Source organism: Periophthalmus magnuspinnatus, chromosome 7 (assembly GCF_009829125.3).
Source record: "Periophthalmus magnuspinnatus isolate fPerMag1 chromosome 7, fPerMag1.2.pri, whole genome shotgun sequence".
NCBI lineage: Eukaryota > Metazoa > Chordata > Actinopteri > Gobiiformes > Gobiidae > Periophthalmus > Periophthalmus magnuspinnatus.
The window spans coordinates 22876771-22891722 of NC_047132.1; the positions used below are offsets into that span (position 1 = coordinate 22876771).

The 14952-nt window shown below is 38.0% G+C and overlaps 1 protein-coding gene across 1 annotated transcript in view; it reads right to left on the reverse strand.

Moving 5' to 3' along the window:
- The window catches only part of LOC117373950 (poly(rC)-binding protein 4-like), a 36952-nt gene extending 31044 nt beyond the window's left edge, over positions 1–5908 (reverse strand). The window contains exon 1 of the mRNA XM_033970078.2: positions 5644–5908. The gene's annotated coding sequence lies outside the window, so the exon portion shown is untranslated. The remainder of the gene's footprint in view (positions 1–5643) is intronic.
- Between the last annotated feature and the right edge of the window lie 9044 nt (positions 5909–14952).

Here is a 14952-nt window from a genome sequence, read left to right on the forward strand (position 1 = left end):
TGGCTATTGAAAGAGATGCTCCGTGAAACTTTTCTACCATCACAGTTTGAATAATTAGACATTCACCATAGAAAACCCAATAAGAGCCACACTGGTAAGAATCACACAAATGGCTTGAGGAGATAAGTAATAACTGGGGATTGGTATTGCATCCCTACAGGGCTGTGATGATAATTACTATATCAACTTTTTTCAATAAAAGGCAGATAAACATTACTATTTTGTGCTCAATATTTAATACCTCTTATGATTATTTTATGTAGTATGTTAACATTTGAAGGTCAAATGACTTATTATACTGTGCTATTTATTTAATGACAGTTCATGATTTATTCATAATATGGTTCATTTATGGTTTTCTGGGACACTTTTTGCCTGCTCTATGTATTATTATTTTTTTATACAGATTGATATCAGTCTGGCCCCCACACCCTCCGTTGAGTCTTAAGCATGGTCAAACATAGCCATGAAATCAGATTTGTTTTTTCAGTGACACATATGAAAGGAAGGAGCGCATTGGTCACCTGTGATTTACAAGTAAAATCAAATTTCTCAACTCGGACTAACAGATTTTAGTGCTTCACCGACTGATTATGCAGAAATCCACTATATTTTTTAGTCCCCTGTGATATTTTTTTCTTTTATTTATTCCAATACCAATGAACCATGCTTATTCCTGATTCGCTAGTCCATCTGTCAGTCAAGCCCATTTGAAAACAGAGATTCACCAGAGACCAGACTCACATCTTTGTAAAGTATTGGATAAATTTATATTCTGGATCCCAGGCAAGGACACTTTAGGGTCCTCGACGGGTCAAAATGAATACGTGTTAATCTGCCAAGGGCCAAACCTATTAATATTTAGCATGTAATATGATTTCAATTAGAGTTTAGGGGATACGTTTGGGCTCCCTTACATGTCATTGTCATTTTGATGATGAATCAAAATGACAAAATTCAGCATCTCAACATTGGGCACAACTGCTTTAGGGTTACTGTTAGGCGCTGTGATTTTTGTGTGGAAATGAATCACACTTCAAAGTTTGTTATTATAATAGCCAGGCCTGTCATTTCAACTATTACATTGGTTTTGGTACCACTGATCGTCCATTGTATGTTCACACCTTCACTCTGTATAAAAAAGCACAAGCTCTCTTTTGAGTAGTCTGTGTTGTGTGGATCTCGTGAGTGGGAGCTGTGCAGTCATGGGGTTGTGTGGGTCAGGGCCCGCAGACAGGGGACAGTGGATCTTTTCATTCACAGGGACAGCCTTTGGCACTGTCACAGTCCGGGTCAGCCCCAAGAAGAGTCACATTTTATTATCCACAAGAAAGAGCTGCTTCATCTCACAACAAGCACACACAGGCACACTGTTTATGTACAGGCTAGTCACCAGATCAGCAGTTCACTTAAAGCACTTCTAGGGATACGCGAGGATAAGTAAACAAGCAAGACAACTATGTGTTTAGTATTCCGAGGTTGATCTAACAGCTATATTTGCTGGTACACACTTTTCAAGTTTAGTTAAATGTAATCTAGAAGACAAATTCTTGCTAAATCTTTTCAAAACATAAAACAATGCAAAACTTGGTGTATAGTGGTAGTAAAAAAAACAGCCCAAAGCAAAATCACTACCTGGATAATGAAATTTGATCTTCCTTTACAATTTATGAATAGTTTTACACTGTGTTGTTCAAATGAGGTGTGAAGTTAATTTTCATACTTAGAGCTCCTGCTGAAGTAGTCGTTTTCATTAGTATCTGTGTTACAAGTGCAGTGTTTTTCCTTGCCGAGTGAGGGGGTCTAAGGACAGGGGGATGTCGATCTGCTTGTTTCCTATGAATTAGTCAATCTGTCTGTTATTGACCGAACACTGTTTCATTGTTTGAAATTCTAACTTTCTGTTGGTTAAATTAAATATTTTGTAAAACCCTGTGAGGCGGTTGCGGTTGATGTGGAAAAATAAATTGAATTGAACAAGTAATTTTCCATTTACTGCATTTTAGAAAATAAGCTATTCCCTAATGGCTTTTCATTTCGGTGTCCTGTCCTGCGTACATTGATGTTGTTTTACACCAGATGCCCTTCCCTTCAAAATCCTGTCAATTCATTTTAAAGAGGTCCTTAATGACTGCACTTAGAATTATACTGTAAATAGATACTATTTTTTTAATTATGTCATGCAGCATTTCGTATTAAAAAAACAAATGTGTAATTATGAAAGTATGTGTAACACCCTCCCCACTCATACAAGCTCAAGTCCCAATCTGAAGTTATTAAACAGCAATTAGCACAGGTTAATTGTCCAAATGCAGGTTAATTGCTACAGGGGATTTAGTGCGATACTGAAGAGGAAATTAATATCATCACAAGAATGCCTCGGTGAAAACAACACCTACGGTAAATAAAACAGGCTAAATGAAGGCATACTAATTTGCATAGACAAATAAAGCCGGATAAGCATTACAAGTTATTAGCTGCTTCACAAGAGGGTAACGTGAAAGACAACAGGATGTCAAGAGGCCGTTTTTGTACTTGAGCGAATTAAAATGTATCAGATGTTTTACTATCCATGGGTTTCAGAATGATGACTTATTACGTTGCCGTAGCGATTAACAATTCTGAACAAAATCTTATATCGTTTGAATAGGAAAATGTCTTCAAAAGGTTCATGTGACAGGAAGCTGAAACCATGAACCCGTTTAATCTCTTTACAATTAGCATTTCAGATAAACTACATACAGTAACTTATATTGGTGCAAGTCAGATGCCTCTATAATCAAAAGCAGGGTTGACTCTCCACAGATATGATTTGTAGCCTGCCAGATTGTCTCTGTTAGTTAAACCTAATGCCATACTGTGAAACATTCCAGGCAAAGCAATAGCAAATCCATAGAGGCAATCCGACGGCTACCAGAAGAGTTACATAGTGCAACTTTAATGAATTACACTAATTAAATATGTAATGTAATGAGATGGGTGATATGCCACGCACCCAAGGACACAACAGCAGAAAAAAACATGGTAGCAGGAATCGACCTTCAGTCTTGGAGTTAGCGAACAAGTCTAACACTGCAGCAGAAGTCAGCCAGGAAAAACACTTTTATTGGCATATATTTTTTCTGCTATGTTTAATTATATATAAACCAGTCTTGTATTTGAAAAAAAACTGTAAGGCATCAATCCATGTCCTTGAGATATGACCAGACAGGCTGTACAAACTCGATTAGGACTCACGCACCTGCCCCTAAGTCTAAAACATGTTTTGAATGAGCGATTATTGTTGGCAGTTCCGACTCTGGTTTCTGTCTCTTTGCTTGATGCAGGTGGGATCTATTATTGACGATGCTCTTCCTCTCCTTATTAGATCTACAGCTCTCTTAGTGCATTAAGGAATTACTCTGGGATGGGAGTCAGCAGCAATGCTCTGATTACACCACTGTTTCCCCTGCCAGGCTGCTACAACGAACACGTGTCTGTTATTGTCAGCAAAATTAGAATCACAATTTTTAGAATTTCAATTTTACACTGTATAAGCACACGAAACATGAACTGTACATTTTGCCTTCCAAAGTTATATTGATTACACCAGTATTGATTCACTTAGATTCACTTTCTCAGACCACAGTAAGGCTTACAGACAGTATTCTGGGTCTAGCGATATATCTTAAATCATGTAAATTACTTTATATAGTATGTATATCTTAAATTTAACAAAAAAGGAACAGTTTTCGACATATTACATACATTTTTAGTTTGTATTATTGTTGTTATCCTGTTGCATGCCCATGACAGCTAGATACTTTCTAAAATGTTACAGAGAATAATACGGCATACATCTAATGGACATATAAAATTGGACCAAATTTGTATAAAATAAGTAGACCTGTCATGATAATTACTATATCAACTTATCGTTCAATATTGGGGTTAAATATTTATCGTGTGTACAGTTTCTTTGCAAAAATGTGGAGATTTTTTTTTCCATTTTTATGTAAGAAGAAAAGTTTTATTAGTTCATTCTGATATTCATTTGTGCAGCTCATGCTTTCTAATTATAGATTCTATTTTGAAAAGTTTACTGGGATCATCCTGCTCTGTGTCAGTGGCATAAAGTAGTTTCAATATAATCGTTTATCGTGATATTTCGTGATATTTTGAAATGTATTATCATGACAGGCCTAAAGAGGAGCACTGTGACCAATAGACCTAACTGTGGAAATACAAGTTAAAGTTCCATGAAATACAGAGTCCCTCCCTGGAATCAAATCTCAGATCTATTTATTATTTGAGTGACAATTTCTGAGAGCCTAAGTGTTCTGCTCTCCTCCTCTCTAACAGATGCAAAAACAGAGTGCATGTAAAATTCATGAGCATCTCCAGGCAGAAGGGTCACATTTCCTCAATCAATAAGCTCCAGATGTTTCTTCATTGATTCTGGGCTATTTTACAGATTGCCCGATTGTAAAGTTTCAGGATTAGCTTCCATTGAATAGCCAGTTTACTGCTTCTAAGCTTCTAAGTATTGAGATCTGATCAAATAAAGTAAATTAAATTATTACAAGTCTATCTAAATGCTATACTAAATCTCTGGTTGACCTCTCCACACCTCTACAAATCATCTGTCTCCTCTATTGATTCACCTGTTCAAAAGACTTATTGGATTTGGTTATGTACCAGACTAAATATGGTTTGATTTTAAGCCAGATGCTCTTCCAAAACTTCATGTCCTTCAACATTGGTCCATTTAACAGAAAGGCCTTGCATATATGTGACCTCATGTGCCCAGACCATTTTTATTTTGGTTAGTTATTTCGTTTGTTGGAAAAGCTAAGTACACTTTAAATGCATTGGCGGTTTTTACGCAATAGAACTGGAAAAAGAAACCAGACGCTATCAAATCAAATTCCCATTGAATTTTGAGATTTCCTTATGCCTTTTTTTCCAGACCATCTCTTCTATCTACTGTAAGACTAATGCAATTATCCATGTTGGTGAATAATGGTCCTGTCACGCGCACTCGCTGCCTCAGCACAGACCAGGCGCCCTCAGTACGGACTGCGAGAGAATGATCTTTGTGTTCAGGACTGCTCTGCCAAACCCCCCATCTACTTTCATTATCACAGAACCACGCACAAACTCACAAGAGACACATTGTTTCTTTAGACTCACTGTATTCATTGCGCATCTGGTGACGACCACATGGATTAGTTGGTTATGGCTGGAGAGGTCATTTTAGAATAGAATGAATATATTCTTCAACACATAGGCGCACAAGAGTATGAGCAGAACATTTAAACCGGTGGCAAAGCAAACAACAACTACAAATCTAACCGTGATCAGTGTTATTTCATTCTTCTAAGGCACACGCGATTTCAGTCTATTTGATTTAGAGATCCGTTATTTGAGCTTCACCAAAATATAGGCTACAGTCAACCTTTCTCTTCAATCAGCTGAAACATCTTACGCACACTGTAACTGTTGTATGACTCTAACTAAATCTGCAAAGAATTCTGATATATTTCAAGCCTGTTAAAGAAGTAAAGAGCCAATTAAACTAGGCAAGTTCATATTTGCCAGACACTGTCGCGCTGAACTCATAGCATAGGAAGATATCGTGCGGATCTTGCCAAAATGACTTACCTGCTCTCATGAAAAGGGTCGCTACAAATCTCACTTATCCATGGATGTTGGCTTTCACGCGTTCGTATCCACATAAGAGTCCCAATGACACGAGCGCAGACTGTCCTCGTGGAGGTTGTGTCAGCAGACTGGAGCTCGGGGCACGCGCACAGGAGAGGGAGAGATGCGACCACCCCGTTATAATCCAGCTATTGACTGTTGTGTCTCTGTAACGATCAGGAAGAGGTAAAAGGCTGTGTGTACCCCGCGCGTGTCCCAGTCCGTTTCCTCCCCGTATGTATACTGCCCCCACGGGACTCGGCTCAGATTTATGTCCTTATGTCAGCTGGGACAGGCGCTCATGACGCACAGTGGGTATGCATGAGGGACACTGTGCCAACACGGCCAAGACATTCCTCACCTCCAATATAAAGTGTTAGAGGCTGCATTATTTACATTGTGAGTATTGGAACAAAAAAAAATGACTGAGTATTTTAACTATGGCAACTTTACGCACGTTAATTTGCGAGTGGGATTTGTACGCAATGGAGAGTACTATGACTTAATCACACCTCTAACTTTATATTTAAGGCTAACACCGCTTTAGACTATAAAGAAACATATAGGAACACCAGATGACACCGGCTCTACGGTCTCCAGGCAAGTTATTTGGGATGGAGCCATTGGGTTAACTTTCACTCTAATGGCGCCATCTGGTGGCATTTTGAAAAGGCTTTTTTAAAAAGCTCTTATTCCTAAATTTGTGTTAAAACTAATGTGTCATGGAATTTGAAAATGTATAAATGAGTCTGGTAATAGCTTACTCTATTAAAAAGGGCATTTTTGGCTACTTATTAAACATAACCATGTTCAACATAATACCTATATAGGTTCTGGTTTAAAGTCTACCTTCCCGCAGATGTCTCAGCATCATGACGCATTATGACGTTCCCATTAGTACTTGTGGTGATGGTGATAATGAGGTAGCCTGCAGGGTCATTCTCCTCTCGGCGCTGGTATTTAGGACCAAATTATTCAATGTCTGTTTGATCAGTGCAGAAAATGTAAATGCCGCCTCCGTCTGTCATTTCCCCTGGAGTGAGCACTGACCTGACGGCGGAGTTGTGGTGATTCCGTGAGGGCGACTCTGAAAACAGCCCCAGGCTCAGAGTATGGAGCCTATATTCATTTGTACAGCTGCCAATATTCCAGTTTCATTTATTTTTGTTTTCACTGAATGCTCTCGACAACACTTTTTGTTTTTATTCACCCTCAGAACTGAAGATGCTTCTTGGAGCAGCGAAACGTCTTCATTCCTACAACGTTTTGTCCAGTTGACAGATTTAACTTTGGCTTTACTATTCACCCATAAGAATTAACTCTCAGGTAGATCCATGCCATTTTTCTAGGTGTAACCAGCAAGGGGCGCCATATGACACAGAATCTGAACGAAGCTTTCAGAACATGTTCATGCATTGATGCATGTCTGTAAGTGGTGTTTGAGTGCCCTGGCCTTAAACACACATTATCACTCATATATAGGGCACACCTGATCCGCATGACATCAGTGCAGACAATGGAAATGTATTAAGAAATATAATAACACACTGTAGGGTACAAAACATGTCAGTCTAATACACATAAATAAATAACAACTAACTTAATGAGTGTATACATAACTGTATAGACTCATTAATTATAAAAAGATGAAGTCATACATGTTTTTTTATTTCGTTTATCTCTTACTAGCAATGTTAATGTAACAGTGAACATGACTTGGATTACATTATAATCTACCTGGACCTGGGGATGACAGACATTGTGTGTAAGCACTCCCTCTTGCCATCCTCCATGTTATTCAGAGCTTATTTGATTGTGAACACACTGTGTATCATGAGCTCTTGTTCAGGAGCATTGAGGCTGAACAAATTCCTCTCACAGTAAATGGCAGCGAAAGAGAGACAACTCTGGAGTAACAAGCACATCACTCAGCAGTTTGCATGGGAACAACCCTGTCCCCTGTCCTTCATATTCAGACAAGCAAACACATCCCTGTCCTTCACATTCAAACAAGCAAACAAGTCTTACAGCACAACTGACAAACAGGCCTGTATGAATGATGACAGCTCACTTTTCTCTTTAGTGCCACCACAATACACTTCCCCATAGTTGCATATGTTTATTTGGCTTTGGACCTGATGCCTTCCAATATAGTTCTCTCTTATTAGCCTGGCTTGGGACTGGCACACAAGTAGGCCTACCCACTGAGGGTCAAATTTTATCAGTAAAAGGCTATTCAAACAAAGACATCTGGATAAGGTTTGGAGTGCAAAACCTATTTCTCTCTCATCCAACATTTGTTGTCTTTTCTGAAGAAAAACTTTATATGAGTGCTGAATTTTTACTGCATTATATAGCTTTTATCAGCACAACTCTAAATTCAACTATTTATCTAATACTGTCATAGTAATGTACTGATCAATGCTGTTTCTCACCAAAATCCCATTTCTGAAACTTTACTGATTTGGTAAAAGAAGCAATGCAGCACATTTTGTCCTAAAAAATCAAACACTTTCCAATAACACCTTGTATCATAGTTGACTCTTCAGTTCCAATTCATAGACAAACATGGGTCTAAACAGGAGCAAACATGGATCAACCATAAATGTGTGTTAGTTTATGAAGACAAAACAGAGGCTAAGACAGGACTTAACCTGGATTAGAAAAGTTTCAGCAGATGTATACACGAATCCCTGACTATGGTACATTCTTAAACTGAAACTCAGAGGTGGTCCAAATTTCACATGAAGTAATAGGAAATTAAACTATGGCTCACTACTTCAGGATACATCACAAGGAATAGACTGCCACTGTATCAAAAGCAGTTTAAAGCAATACCATGAAACTTTCTGGAGGTAGCACATCACCTGCATGACTCCATGGAAATAAAATACTTTGGAAAATTCTCCATGTAATAGATATATTTTAATGTGAAATATTATAGCCAAAAGAAAAACATTTTCATGGAGTTGAGTAGGGGAGGCCCTCCTCCAGGTCAAATAAGAGTCAGGCTTGTGGATATGCAAGTCTGCTCACAGTAAGAACACGGGCCATATTTCAGAGCAATAAAAACATATGAATAAAAAAAAAAGCATTTATTTTGGGTTTATTTGGGGGAAAAAATACATGATAGGGCTTTAATATAAGTTCTAATATTACTAAATGACATATGATGTAATATTTGTTCAGACTTGGCATGTAAATAAAAATATTGGCACACTATCATCTTTCATTTTAGCTGTATTCACTAAGACTAAGACTGATCTTCTTGACCGTGTCTGTGTTTTATCAGTTTGACGTCCTCTTTTGAAGCTGGTTTACTTATGAAATATGAAAGGCATTCCTTATACAAAACCTCCTTTATAATTCAGGCCGAGCTACAGGTGTGCGCACATCTGCTGTCTCAAGAAGAAAAGGGAACCATAAATTACACATATGAACAAGATAACCTACATTTACATATAGATGCCGTACCATGCCAATGTATATTAAAACATATTTTCCTTTGTAGTGCTTTGAAAAGAAAATGTGAATTCAAGCCATGTGGGAAGAATGTGAGACAGAACACAGAGGTTGTCACACCAGGAGGAGCTTTAGCAGGCTCCAATGACAAGATTATATAGATTATAGATAATAGATGGAAAGCTTTTCCAATGTTCTTCAATTCTTTACAACAGAGCTGCTAAGTCCCTACAGAGTTATAAAGCACAGAACTGTCCTGTCATTCAGAGTGAAGAGGAAATTGCATTTGTAAGATTAAAATGAAATTATATTAGGTGTGACAAAAGACAGATTAAAGACTATATAAACATTGACCATTCATTTGGAAAAGACATTATAAGTTCAAAGAGAAGATTAGATTTCAATAATTATATATATGTTTCAGCTTTCTGTCATATGGTGCCATTTTGAGGACTGTTCCATTCAAACGAAATAGTGTTTTGTTTAGATTTGTTCATTTCTATGGTAACGGTCTTAACTTTTCATCATTCTGAAACCCATCTACATTTACACATTTTGAGTAGGATTTGTTGAGTTAACTTTTAAACTAGAAAAATAAAAACACAAAATCATTAATATATGGTTAGCTTGCTCATATAGTCAGAATCAGGCAAAAGAGATAAAAATATTATTACACAGACAGAGGTGATATCGCTCATCCAAAATAGCGTATGCTGCAAATGAAACTACTGCTTTTGTTTTTGCTACTTGCAGACTCCTTTGATTAGTATTCTTATGCGTCATTGTATGTAATTATGGTCAACGTGACTTAAACAAGCCGCTCTCATGTTTCAATAAAGGAGATGTGTGACGCCTGTTGTGTGTCTTCTGTGTTCTGATTTAGTGCAGTGAGCTCAGTGCAGGTGTGAAGACATGGTGCTGGGGGCCATGTCTCAAACAGGATCCAGTGTCATCATATAGGAACGTACCTCTCTACTTAATAACAGTCTGTGTTTAGAGAGCCATGAGGCCCCAGGGAGGAATATGAGCTCACATATAGGGGGCTTCAAGGATCTGAAAGAAGTAGTGCTCAAAAAGATTGCCATGTCAAAGTAGTGAAGAAGGTTCCTATGTGGGAAACATAAGAGAGAGATTAAAACGTATGGCTACTTGGAATATATATAGCATTCACATTACCAAAATTTATGGTCAGAGGTTTCAATGTTCTGTTATATGCAACATTTTGAGGACTTTTTTGTTTTAAATTGCTAATCACTATGAAAACTGTCATTTTCATCATTCCCAAACCCATGGATATTGGTTATTTGGTTTCTGAACACTTCTTTAAAGTAAAGTACATCAAGAAACACACAGAAATTAGGTTACTGCGATGCTATAACAACTATAAGTATTCCAACACTTACTGCCAATTATTATTACTGCAATCACTTCTACTGTGATTAATACAGCCATTTATAATCAGACCTCTACACATAGAGTTTGTGAAAGTAAAAATTGGATTACACTATAAATCAATCCAAAATGATGTGTTGGTAAATTTAAGATTACAGGTTTTCACAATCTACTTTTTTATCCATGATCTTACACCTGCTTTAATCAAGTGCTATGTGCCAAATACCTTGTGTGCATTTTTGGTGCTAACAGTGAAAGAGGAGACACAGACTGCAGTCATCGTAGGCAAGACTCTACAGGCTGTGTGCATATGAAAGCAGTGACGCCATCAGCTCTTTATGCGACCTTGGGAAGTCAACATGAGTGAAAAGAGGAAAAATGTTCAACTGAAATCAAAAATGTAGAAATACAGCAGAATTTGGTACCACTGATGAGCTAAGACCCATAAGGCTGATTAGAGAATTACTTTGTGCATAATAGAGCAGTTTATGTGTGTGGGGTTTAATACTGAGACCATTGTTCATTATTCCATTGTTAACTATTTCACATAAAGAAATGCCAGTAAAATTTAGCCTTTCAGTTGTTGTTTTAATGTTGTTGTAATAATCAGTAGCTATGGATTTTAATCTTTCACGGTCAGTTACATCAAACGGTAACTGGCCGCATTTTTAGATAGCGCTTTCTCACCTTCTAGCCACTCAAAGCGCTTTACATCAAAGAACCACTCACCCATTCACCCATACATTCATACACCAGTGTACCCAGTATTAATTTGTGGGAGCTGGAATCGCACCGCCAACCTGTGGGTCAGTGGATTTGACTGTTCGACCAATGATGTTCACGTCGAGAGTGGAATTTGAACCGTCAACCTTTCGATCATTGGACAAACGCTCCACCAACTGAGCTACTGTTGCCCCTCAAGTTTGATAAAGATATGAGTCTAGGAGTAACAGAGTGAACAGTATCAGGTTGTTGTAATAAAAGATTACACATGCACAAGTAGGTTGATTAGCCTATTGTACATGTTATAGTTTTGATGGAGAAAATCCTATATAAACCTGGAGGAAACAGAGACATAAAGGTGATATAAATTGCTGTAAGCAGACAATGCTAACATGTCTGCCACTCCACCGTCCCTCTTTACTTATTATTTTGCACCAGCAGTCCTTGTGCGTTGTAACTGGTTCTTTCTTTTACACTTAAGACTTAATACTACCCTGCACAATGAGGACAATACAGTAAATCCATTGTTATCAGTATCATATAACTTCCAAGCCTCAGGGACTGCAGGAAGAAAAAAAAACAAACTACTTCAAGTTTTAGTTTGAGCTCACACGTGCCTGTACACATCTGAGGAATGTTCCGAATGCAGTCCGTGTGACAAGAGCAGCCTTGTGTTGGGACGTCTATCTGCTGCCCACCATGAAGATTAGCCTCTTATCTGCTAATGAGACAGCGCAGATGGATTTGGGTAGCAGTTCTTTGGCACCAGCCCTGTATACTGACTCTGGTGTTGTGTTACAGAGAGAGAGATGGAGAGGCAGCCTTGGAGCAAGCAGCAGCAGTAGCAGCGGGGGGAGCCATACAAAGAGCCTTCAGCCTCCATGCTTCTCCCCTGTGTTAGCTTTTCTCCTGTTCAGCTCTTATCAAACAAATATGACTGCAACATGTGATCAGCACTGATATGCGTCCCTGAGAGGCAGCCATTTTACACTGTGGTGGAAAGCAGAAGTCATTTCCTGAGTACATACCAGCATATTCAGAAGAGAAGATGTGTGTCTTCCACCGTGTTTGATTGATTACACTACCAAAGGCCCATAGGTGATACACAGAGACTCCTGAAAAAAGGACAATGGAAAAAAAACAAAACGACAACATTACTTTGAATACTACATGAGTAAAAGTACTTTTGCAATGTAACAGAAGCATTGGTTATTAGTGTAGTCATTTTAGGTGTGGTAGTAGTAGTGGTGGTGGTATACTCACCCACATATTTTTAGAGTATATGCAAATACTTTACTTAAGGCACGGTGGGTGAAGTTCCTGAGCTATGGACACAAATTGGCTCCATGTATTACCAGCCCAAAATGTACTTCATTCTAGAGGTAGGCATTACATTGAATTATGTATAATACAGTGAATGTTATTTTGGAGATATGCAAATAAATAAATAAATAAATACATACATAAATAAAGTCCCTCACTTTTTGTCCTTTTGTCAGACTTTTTTTTTTGTTTGAAGAGAAATCTAATATTTACTTAAGTATAGTACTGTACTGTTAAAGTTGCACTAGTAACTTTTTGGTAGAGAGAGGGTCCACCATCTGTTTGTCTCCATGGCGATATCATTCATTTCACAAGTGATGTCACCAGCCAAGTTACAGATCAGACCTGTGGAGAGGCAAGCCTGGTTATCAGAATGCATGTGCTCATATTTATGATCAATAAAAACACCCATAAGGACATAAATGTTTAATGCTATAGCGTGGAACGTTCCAGGCAAAACAATAACATCTCCATGGAGACAAGCAGGCAGTAAACCCACCACCTGAACGTTACGCAGTGCACCTTTAAAGAACGTCTTGCATCCACACTCCTCAGAAGTGTTGTTTAGTTCATTAATATATTTATGGCAAAATGCACTTGTTAAAATTACAGCCTGAGATGAATGAGCTAAAACAGTTCAATTTGACAGAAAATTAACAGCATAACATTCACAATAAAACATCAGATTTGTGCTCTTAAATATCAGTGTTGACAGTCCAATATTAGTTTATAAGTAAATGGGAGAATAAACAGTGTTGTGGATTTGAACTTACAAGGAAGTTTTGTAGTTCTTATGTTACTATAATGCAACAAATACACTTTGTTATTAACATTCTAAAGACATCTATGACATCGTAAGTTTGTCTATACCGCCCACCCCGTATTAGAATTTTAGCTTTAAATATTTCCAGTTGTAGTTCAGCTTAGAGCAACCATTCTTCCACAGTCCATTTGGAGATCCTTGCTTGACTCTATAAACCTGTCTATAAACCTAGTTCATAGTCACCATCGGCCTCTGACTCACGATTGGATATGCCCCGTAGTCTCTCTCACCTTCACCGTGATTGATAGCTATAATGTTACATCCACCTGGGACCCTCTGACCCGCCATGCACCCCACCCCTGTCCCATGATAACCTCACCAGTGTGCTTCAGGCTTTGGAAAACTGGAGGACTGCGAAGATGCAGTACTCATCAACCCACACAGAAGAGAGAGGAGAGATCCTGCAAGTAAAGATATATGTGTTATTGTCAGTCACTCAACCTTCAACTTACATAACGTTTCTAATAGTAAATAAATGTTCTTACCAACGTCAAGATCTAATATATAATGTTGTGCTGAGGCAGTTCAAGAGGCTGCAGTTTCTCTACACAGGCCAGTCCCAAATTCTAAAGAATGGGGCCTACAGCGGAAATACCTGTAGGCTATAGGTAAAATCAGATAACGGCATAGTTCACATTTTTAACACTAAACGTATCCTCATAGTTCAAATATTTTTCTCTTCTTAACCCTTTGAAGTTGGTGTTATTGATAGTGGGACATAATTGTGTGGTACTTTGAATTGCATGCTTTCTTCAAAATAAGTTGAAGTAAATAAGTAAAAGTAAGATTTTGATACGGCCCCATCCAAAAACTATAAATACACCAGTTGAATGTTATAAAATTCAAAAAAGGCAAAAAACTGCAAGCGTATGTAAAATTTTAATGTTCTTTCTTAAGTGCTTCCTTGAGCTGATGATGCCATGAAACTACATCCTACAACTCTGCTGTATTGGATTGGCAATTCCAGATATAACTGCTCACATCGGCAGTGTACATTTATGAGTGCATTGTGTCAGTCCTGATTTGATTTTGCTGTGTTTCCTGGGGTCATTCTGTGGTCAGGACATTAGTGCTCTCTTTATTGGCTGATGTTTTTCTGATGTGTCTCACAGTCATTAGGCTTGTTTGTCGCTGATAAGGAAACTATTACTGCAGTCACTGAGGACATTTGGGTCTCACACATTCACTTGGTGTCTGTTTCACTGTTAATGCAGTGTCTTGAACTGTTCTGAAATGTACAACATCGCTAATGACCAATGTAATCATCTTTGGTTTCTTAGAAGGGGATTTCATTATGCAATATCATCTTCTTTCATTTTGGTGTTCACTATGTCAAATCATCAGGTTATCTACTGTGCAAAGATTACACTGGATGCCCATCCTGAGCCATTTTGTTTTTTATTTGGTTACTTGGTAATGTAACACAGGAAGACTCCACAGCACTGGCTCCTGAACAGTGTGTACACATTGTTCTTGTTGCATTAAAATGTTCACAAGCTTATACAATCCAGCCATAGTTACAGAAAGCCTTTGTTCAGGATCAAGCA